The 10,069-nt window shown below is 37.0% G+C and overlaps 1 long non-coding RNA gene across 1 annotated transcript in view; it reads right to left on the minus strand.

Moving 5' to 3' along the window:
• The window catches only part of LOC110212486 (uncharacterized), a 523,454-nt gene extending 515,119 nt beyond the window's left edge, over positions 1 to 8,335 (minus strand). The window contains exon 1 of the long non-coding RNA XR_002325678.2: positions 8,246 to 8,335. This is a non-coding gene — a long non-coding RNA (uncharacterized LOC110212486). The remainder of the gene's footprint in view (positions 1 to 8,245) is intronic.
• Between the last annotated feature and the right edge of the window lie 1,734 nt (positions 8,336 to 10,069).

Here is a 10,069-nt window from a genome sequence, read left to right on the forward strand (position 1 = left end):
AGCTGTTTCACCATAAGCAAATATGAAAACTCACCATGTCTTTATTTCCTTTTCTTATAAAATTGTGGATCACAATATCTATAGCACCTATCTCTGTGTTGTTGCAGGTAAAGCACTTAGTATATTTAAAATATCAGTTATTGCTATTGTCTTTCCCCTTCACATAACATCAGTTTCCTCAACTATAAAATGGCAGTAATATTTGTATTACCTATATTTCAGGATTGTTACAAAGATGACACTTTTTAATGATTTTAGAAAAACGTGGAAAGACTTGCGTGAAATAATGAGCGAAATGAGAACTAAGAGAACATTCTATACAGTCGCAGTAATATTTTTTAAAGAATAACTTTGAACAAATAAGTTCTTTTGACTACCATAAATACCTAAATTAGCTATAAAGGACATATGAAGAAAGATGCTATCTACATCCAGAGAAAGAACTGATAAATAGAAGTATGCATAGAATAATTTTACATATATATGTATATACCTTTTTGTGTCTAGAAAGATGCTATCTATATCCAGGAAAAAAACCTGCTAAATAGAACTGTGTATAGAATAATTTTACATATATATATGTATATACCTATTTGTGTCTAGAAAGATGCTATCTACATCCAGAAAAAAACTGATAAATAGAAGTATGTATAGAATAATTTTACATATATATGTATATACCCATTTGTGTCTAATGGTAGCCATCTCTAGGGCAGGGGGAGGGAAAAAAAGAAGTTTACATGATGGTTTTGTTGTATATTTGAAAGGACTAACAAGTTGTGCATAGTAGATATAGTTTCATGTGCAATCATTTTTCTTATTATACTATATTTTGGAAATTCTTGTTTTGTTCCATAAATTATAAATAAAATTTAATTTTAAAAAAGAAGACACTTTTCACACTTTGAAATACTAAGTAAATATAAGTGTTGATTAATCTCTCCATCCATCTTTCCCACTTGGGTTTCATTTGCCTCCATATCCAACCTCGATCTTCTCTTCAATGATTTACAAGCCACCATCCTATAATCCCTCATGTCTCCAAACCAAGATTTTCCATCATAGGCAAGTCATTCATCTCTCTGAGGCTGCATTTCCTAACCTAGAGAATGGTAATACTTGTAAAAAATAAATGCTTTATATGTTGTAAAGTGTTACATGAATGTGAACCAAGAATGATAACAACAATAACCAAGATACAACTTGGTAGAATCATACATCAAAAGCTAACTGTCTTTCATAAACCGTAAACAGATGACAAAGCCCCGTGCTTCAAATACAGACATCAAAATATCCTTAGAACTTCAATAAGTAAATTTTCCAGAAACTAGACATGTCACGACAGAAAGAACTGTTATCTACAAGTTCTTGGACATAATGTTGATCCATAAAAAGGTAAGAACAGCATTTTAATAGTTGTCACCATACCAAATAGTCATGATTCTCAACCTATGTGGAATCAGAAGTTTTCAAAGCATAGAGACCTAGCGAAAGAAATAAAAACCACTTGGGAACAGGATGAAATACAAATGATCCCTGCTAATGGAGCTGTCTCAAAGATGCTTTCGGCGAATCCACAGAAGATGGACTTTTAACCCAATACTTTTATGCAGTTAAAAAAGCATATATTTTATCCACTTGTGTAACAGTCCACAAAATATAGAAGAAAGGTAGCAGGACCACAGCTAACTTTGATGACTAGAGTAATGTGAAAGAAAACATTAAGAGGCTTTAGAACTCTGCTCTATGCAGATTGTAAACTCAGTGAGGGCAGGAACTATTTCTACACTTCAAGATCCTGGAAGGGATGTCAGAAAATACATCCCCTCATTTTTACAGGTGAGAAAGTTGTCCAACATCATGCAAGTAGATAGCATTTGAGGTAGGTTTTGAACCCAGGTTCTGTAACTCTAGATAAAGGTTTCTTTCTCTTTTACCAGTTTCCTGTTTCTTCCATGGGATCTAGTATAGTGGTCCCGTATGTGTTTAATAAATGTTGAAACCCATGCAGGAATGAATGTTCTTTTATAATGTTTAGTCTCTCATACTTGGCTTAAAATATACTTCTTTACATACTCCCACATAGTCAATCTATTTTTTTTATTCTTTGTTCATCTCTAAAAATAGAAAAACTGCTTGCCTTGACCCAAGTTGTAAGTTGGTTCCAAACAGCATCATTCACCTTACAACAAAAAAATGGTTTTCTTTCTTTCCTTTTTTTTTGTTTGGTTGTTTTTTTAAAAGGAAATGGCCATCTTAAGGCTGATCTTTAACCAAGAGATCAGTCATGTAGGGAAAGGCTAATGTGGAAGAACTGAAATAACCTTGAAAAAGTCATTTAAATTGTCTGGACCCTGGTTTCCTCATCTGTAAAATGAGGGGGTTGAACTAGATAATCTCTAATGTTTCTTCCAGCCCTAAATCCTTTTATTCTATGTTCTCATTAACTAAATTTAGTAGTTTAAAAAAAAACTTAAAAAGAGCAGCTGCTTTAGGACAGTATGAGTTAGGAATCCACCAACAGAAAGATATTAGTGTGTTTAGCTCTTCCAAATTCAGTGAATCCCTATACTAAGAAGATGGTTACAAGCTATAATCTGTAGTGATATTTCTGCAATTCCTGTCTTTTAAGAAAAAAAAAGTTTTCTTTAGCACTATATCCTGGGTTTTTAAATGTAATAAAAAAGGTTTCTTGCAAGTGTAAGATATAAACTGAGGAATCAACATGCTTTTGAAAGCATCTCAGACCCAGAAGAGTCCAACACTGAATTCAAATTGGGGCTCCAAAAACCAGAGACATGTAATTCCCCAAGCAGGTGAGGAAACGTGATAGTGAAGGCCAGGCTGACAGCTTTCATCCCGTACTCCATTCATGTCCTGTGCATCTGCTATGTATCTGGGAATATATTTTTGCAGTTCCTTTTAGAGAAACTCAAATAAGCAGATCTCCATTTGGCTTGCCAGTTATCATAAAATATGTAAAAGAGGATGTGTGTAATTATGGGCCACAGAGGTACACTTATCTCTGTGGAAAGTATAAAGCTGTCAAGGCTAGAAAGGAATGTAGTCTCTCTTTGTCCTCCTTATAGCATCTCTTCAGGAAGTGATTATCTCACTACCTGCTATGGATAAGTAGTAGAATCATGCATTTGTGTTTAAAGTGCATTCATTAACCATTGGTTGGTAAGTCTTTGAAAGACTCAGAAGGCTCCTTAAAAAGAAAAGGCAGCAGAAAATGAAAACAATAGCTATTTGGTATGGTTCAATTTACTTAGAATTTAACGAAAGCCCTACATCTGAGGGCTTCTAAAGACTTTTTAGATATGACTCACATTTTAAGCAGACAAAACTGTGTTTATACCAGTGTATATGTGGGAAGACTGAGATTTTACTGAGTTTAGATCTTCATGGACCGGGAATAGAATCGTAGTTAACTGCTAGGTCACAACTCCATCTGTAACCCAGAAAGCCTTTCCTAATCCCCTCCAGCTGTTAGCGTCTTCCTTTCCAAAACTACCCTGTATTTATATTGTATATCAGGGGTTTTTTAACATGGTATGCCTGGACTTTCAAAAAATGTGTTGACATCTATATTTCAATATAACTAGGGTTTCTTTATAATCCAATGTGTTTTTATGCATTTAAAAATTTTGTACTGAGATCTTTATCGGGCCATTCACCAAACTACCAAGGGGGCTTATGACACACACAAAAAAAGATTAAGAACCCCTGTTGCATGTATTCTGCACATCTATGTATTTATACATGATGTCTCCTTCTTTGGAATGCAAGCTCCTTGAAGGGAGGGACAATTTTGCTTCTGTCTTTACTTTCTGTCCCCAGTGCTTAGCACAACTACCTGGCCCACAGTAGGTACTTAACAAATGGTTATTGACTGATTAATTAATATTCTTCCCCATTAGAATATCAGCTCCTAATTAGCTCCATTGGTGTATCTACAACACTTAGTAAAATTGACTAGCACATAGTAGGGGGCTTAACAAGTGCTTGCTAATTGATTGATTATCCAAAGCAAGAAATTAATACCAATAATATTAATATTAATAAAGATCTCAAGCTAGAAGGAATCTTAGTCATCATGCATCAGAAAATTCCTAGTACCCTTCAAAGCTCTGCTCAAGTATCATCTTCCAAATGAAGCCTTCCCTGATTAGTGCCTTCAGCCAAAAATTATTTTTTAATTTATGTATTTTATTTATGTATTATTTATGTATTATGTAGTTATGTATTTTATGTATTATGTATTTATGTATCTCTTGATACAATGTGAGTTTCTTGAGAGCAGAGACCATTTCCTTTTTTGTCTTTGTATTCCCAGCACCAGACAGAGTTCCTGGAATGTAAGTGGTATTTAATAAATACTTGTCAATTGATTGGTTAGCGTGGCAGCTTAGAGGAAGGAAAACCTGGATTTAAATTCTGCCTCAAATGCTTTTATTAATTGTGTGGCCTTAGTCAAACCACCTCATTCACAGAGCCTCAGTTTCTTCATTGTAAAATTAGGGGCCATAAACATGCCTAAATTCCCAGGGATATTGTGATAGATTGAATGTAAAGTATTTTACAAAGATGAAAATAATCTCTAAATATGAATTATTATATTATTTTGTTGTTGTCCAACACTCTCATTTTAAGGAACAAGAAATTGAAGGTCAGAGAGGTAAATTGCCCAAGATCACACAGCTTATAAATAGTACAGCCAGGATTCAAGCCAAGTCCTCCAATTCCTTCATAATTTTAGCAAGTATAATAGATTAAAGCCCAAATATAATGAGTTAAATCGGATTCTCTGTGATACTATAACATTGATCTAATCATTCTTTTGAAATTCCTTCAAATGGTCAACATGGATTTAGGATTCACAGATCATATTCTGAATCTCATTCACTTTCCAAGTACCTGCAATGTGCATGACACTGTTCTAGGCACTAAGAGGATGTAATTTAATCTCCTCCATATGCTTAAACTTAATATCCACTTTCCAGTGTGTCCTTTCTGCAGATAAAGCCCTCTATTTAACGAAGCTCAATAAGCAGAAGATCCTGCCTTCTGTCAAAAACGTATCCAGGAAAGGACATTCGCAAAAGATTTTCAGCACCTGTTTCTCATCAAGTTAATAATCTTCTTCCTTCATGGATTGTTTCTGAAGGGAATTTCCTTTCAGGAAAAAATTAATATGAGTATCACAAAATAGAAGCTTATCCAAATTTTTGGATGAAGTCTTTCATTTGCTCCACCTCCTTTTCTCTTGTTCATCTTTCCTCAAAATGTTAACACAAGTAACTACATATGTATACATTCTTATAGTTACCTTTGGGCCTTGGTAGGCTCCATGATTGGAATAGAGTAAGGAACAGCTGTGCTTTCTGTCCAAAAGAAAAAAAAAATCTAAGAGAAGAGGTGGGGGAGAGTTGAAGAAGTACATATACTAAATGTCACAAAGGATCTAATGTTTAAGTGGAAATCTAGGAAAGGGGCGGGGGGGGGGAGAGAGAAAATGTAGGTAAGACTTAAAGGAGAAGAGAAAAAGAAAACTACTGGCCTCTTGGCCAGACAGAGTATATGGATGATGCTTTCCTAAGGCAGAGCAAACTCAAGCGTTCCCTAAACCAATGGAATCACAGGCCCAGGTTCCATCCCTCTTTCATCCTAAAGCAAGGTAAGATGGTATAGCCACTGAAAATTCCTTTCCAGTAAAAGCAGAGCATTGCCTTTATTTCTTGACTTTTTGAGCTCAGAAGAAAGAGAAAAAAATGCTGAAATAACCCATCTTCTAAAGTGTTGTCTTTAGACACTTTTTGAAGTATGGCTCTTTGAACACCCCACTTTTGAAAGGGCAGCTAGATGGTGCAGTGGATGGAGAACTAGGCCTGGGGTCTGAAAGGCTTGTGTTCAAATCCTCCCTCAGACACTAGCTGTGAAGGTCACTTTGTTTACCTCCATTTCCTAATCCATCAAATTGGGATAATAAGAACACCTACCTCCCAAGGTTGTTGTGAAGATCAGGTGAGATAAGAATTGTAAAGTGCTTAATACAGTGACAAGCAATATATAAATGTTAGCTATTATTATTTTTCTTATTAATAAAATAGAGGCAGACAGGTGGTTCAGTTCATAGAGCTCTTGGCCTGTAGCTAATAAGACCTGAGTTCAAATCTGGATTCACACATTTACTGACTGTATGACCTTGGGCAAGGCACTTATCCTCTGTTGACCTGGTTAAGTAGGGATTGGGCAGCTAGGTAGCAAAGTGAATAGAGTGCTGGGCCTAGAATCATGAAGACTCATCTTCTTGAGCTCAAATTTCACCTCAGATACTAGCTGAATGACCCTGGGCACGTCACTTAACCCTGTTTGCCTTAGTTTCTCCATTTGTAAAATGAGCTGGAGAAGGAAATGGCAAACTACTCCAGTATCTTTGCCAAGAAAATCCCCAATGGGGTCACGAAGAGTTGGACACAACTAGATAGACTAAACAAAAGTAGAGATAATAACAGTATCTACCTCACAGGGTTGTTATGAGGATCTAATGAGATCGTATTTGTAAAGCACATAGTAAACACTATGTAGATGCTTGTTCACTTCCCCTGATAAACTGGACACTATACAGAGAAGGGCAATGAGAATGGTGAAGGGCCCTAAGTCCATGCCATATGAGGATCATTTGAAAGAACTGGAAATATTTAGTCTGGGGAACAGAAGTCTCAGAGGGGACAGGCTAGCCATCTTTATGAATTGACTCATAGAATCACAGAATATTAGGAATTCAAAGGGACCTCAATGTGGTTCAGATGTGTCCAACTCTTTGTGATCAGATTTGGGATTTACTTAGCAAAGATACTGGAATGGTTTGCCATTTCCTTCTTCAGCTCATTTTACTAATAAGGAAACTGAGTCAAAGGGTTAAGTGACTTGCCTAGGGTCACATAGCTAGCATCTGAGGCTGGATTTGAACTTGGGTCCTCCTGACTCCAGGGACAGCACTCTATCCACTGTGCCACCCAGCTGCCCTCAAAGAGACCTTAGAGATCACTTACTCCAGCCCTATATTTTACAGATACTGAGGCCAAGAGATTTTCGGTGACTTAATCACGATGACAGGGTTTTTGTTGTGACAGAATCAAGACTAATCACTTCTCTCTTCACGTTCAGTCTTCTGTCCCCTACTCTCTCTGAGACTAAATTCTGACTACCAAGGACCCTAGTCTCATCTAACCTTAATACAACCCTTCCCATTCATCCCTCTCTGTCTATCCCCCACTTTCCCGAAGCTCCCAGAAACATAGTGTATGCTCTCTGGCACTTGACCTTATTTTAGGTAGGATTTAATACTATTCTTGTCCTACAATCCTCTTTATCTGACATCCTTGCACACACCCCTCCCCACAGTTCCTGTATCATATTTACCTCGGGAATGACAGTTCTGACAAAAGATTGTGCTGCTGGAATGCATCCTCTTCATTAATAGAGTTATTACTATTCATAGATAATGGATGCCTTTAGCAAGGTCTTGATATAATAGGGAACAGATGTTAATGTGGACATTCTCAAAGGCAAACTTTTAGGTAGGCTGATCTGAGGTCATGTAATCATTTAACAAACTATTTTTATAGTAGCATTCCATGAGCTCCGGGATTATATTTAACCACTGTGTTAAGCACTAAGTGATTACAATTTTGGATCCTGGGATGTTAGAGTTTGAAGAGACCTCATAGGTCATTTAATCTAGCTCCTTCATTTTACAGATGATGCAACTGAGTCACAGAGATAGACCTTAAGATAGAATAAAGGGAAGATGCAGTCCCTAGCTCAAGTTAATGGCACAAGGGATTTAAAGGACTATGCAGATAATTGGGGGATGTAAGGGGTAGGAAATACCATCAGTTTTCTGAGCATGCAGACTTAATACAGCTTTTTGCTATCCCTCACATGTGTATACTGAAAACCTAGTTCTGTCTTTATATCAGTCTTCAGACTATCTTATGCAGAAATTTTAATAAGGCTCTGGCTGAATCACCAGATAATTGTATTATATTTTACAGATGCTAAATCAGGGTTTCAAAATGCAGGCAAATGGTTACTAGATCAAGACTTCAGGTTAGGAATAGGGACTTGACCAGGAATTTTATTAGTATAGAAAACTCCCTCTACCAATTCAGGTTAACACTTTGTAGCTTACAGAGAATTACTTAGATCACTAAAAAAAGTAAATGATTTTGCTTACATCACACAGCCAGTAAGTGTCAGAGGTAAGACTCCAGCTCTTCCAAGTTCCAGGTTCCTTGTGCATTTATGCAACACTGCTCCTCCATACAAAAATAATCTTAGAATAGAAGTGATGTAATCAGCCACTCTGACCCTTGGGATTCTGGGACTGTTGCAAAGACAGCAGAACCAAATTAGTCACTGAAATATTCTGCTCTGTTGTTTCTGATGAAGGGCTGATGATTAGTCGACAAATATCAATCAAAGCTTTACTTTAGTTTGCTTTTCAAATATAGTTGTAGTAGGATGGTTGAGACTGAACAACAACAACAAATTTGTAAATGGAAAGGTGGCACAATATCCCAAATAACTTCCAATCTCCTCCTGGAATCAGGGGACGATAGATCTTGTTCATCAAATTTCAAGCCAGGGAAGCTTTTAGCTGGATTAAGGGGAAACTTGTGCCTGGCCCTCCAGAACCTTATCACAGCCAAACCATCAGACAGCACCATAACCTATGTGCCAGAAATTAAATAAGGAAATGGGTGTCTTCTGTGTTATAGAGAGAGCCAAAATTTTGGTCGTGAGTAGCACTAGTATCTTTTAGATGTACATGTAACCAAAGCTGGTACCCAGATAGAATTTGAAACACATCTAGTCCTAAGGGGAATTGACCTAAAACTGCCTGCTGTAGAATGAGTGGTACTTAGCTTGGATCCAGGTAGAATGATAATGGAAAATCAAACCCAAGATTTCCAGTACCTTCATGATGAGACTACAAGTTCCCTGAGGGTAGAGATTGTCTTTGTTTTTTATTTGTATTTGTAACCCCAGAGCTTAGCACAGTGCCTCCCACATAGTAAGTGCTTAATAAATGTGTATTGACTACCTATGGCTCCAAAATATTTAATGGAAATAATAGTCAGGGTATTCTAAATCCTTCATGCATAATCTGAGCTCTAAGAGAACTAACCAGTAAAACAACATTTACTCAAACATCACACTGGTCAAGGGTCTAAGAACATCTCCCTATCCTTATTGCTATCATCTGCCAACCTCCAGAATATTCTTCATTTTACAATAACTCTACTGCCTGGTTTATGGTCACTCTCTCCACTGCACCCTTTGCCATCATCTTAAGGCTTGTCAACATTCGTATTTATGATCTCTATGCTAATAATAAGAAGAATAGCCTTTATACAGCACCTTAAAGTTTGCAAAGTGCTTAACAAGTGGATTCTGGATTCTTATTTGATCTTTACCATAACCCTGGGAGTTAGTTACTGCTATTATTTTCCCCCAATTTACAGAAAGGAAAATGGAGGCAGACAGAGGTTAAATGGCTTTCCCAGAGTCACACAGCTAGTCTGAGACTAGATTTGAACTCAGGTCTTCTTAACTCCAGGTGGAATACACTAACAACTGCAACACCTACAACCTGATCACCCAGTTTTTCAGCCTCCTCAATGCCAAGACCTTCTTCTTCTCCTCATTTCAACCACATACTGGTATGGTCATGCATCAGACCTCACCATCCTTACTGCACAGTCTTCATGATTCTAACCATTACAAATTCCTCTCCATGACAAGCTTATATCCTTCATTTCCTCCTACTCTATCACTTACACTTAGCCTATTTCCCAGTCCATTTCTCACATTCCAGTTTCTCTTCCTTGTAACCCGAGCTCTGACCCCTATGTTTCTCTAGCCACTCCCCTAAAATATCTTGCCACGTGAACCTTGAAAGGCAAGGTAGTGTAGTGGACTCAGAATCAAGAATACCTGGGCTCAAATACGACATCAGATACTCTCTACATGGCCCTCACTAAACCATTTTACCTTT

Source organism: Phascolarctos cinereus, unplaced genomic scaffold (genome assembly GCF_003287225.1).
Source record: "Phascolarctos cinereus isolate Bilbo 61053 unplaced genomic scaffold, phaCin_HiC Scaffold_7;HRSCAF=346, whole genome shotgun sequence".
In the NCBI taxonomy this organism is placed as follows: Eukaryota; Metazoa; Chordata; class Mammalia; order Diprotodontia; family Phascolarctidae; genus Phascolarctos; species Phascolarctos cinereus.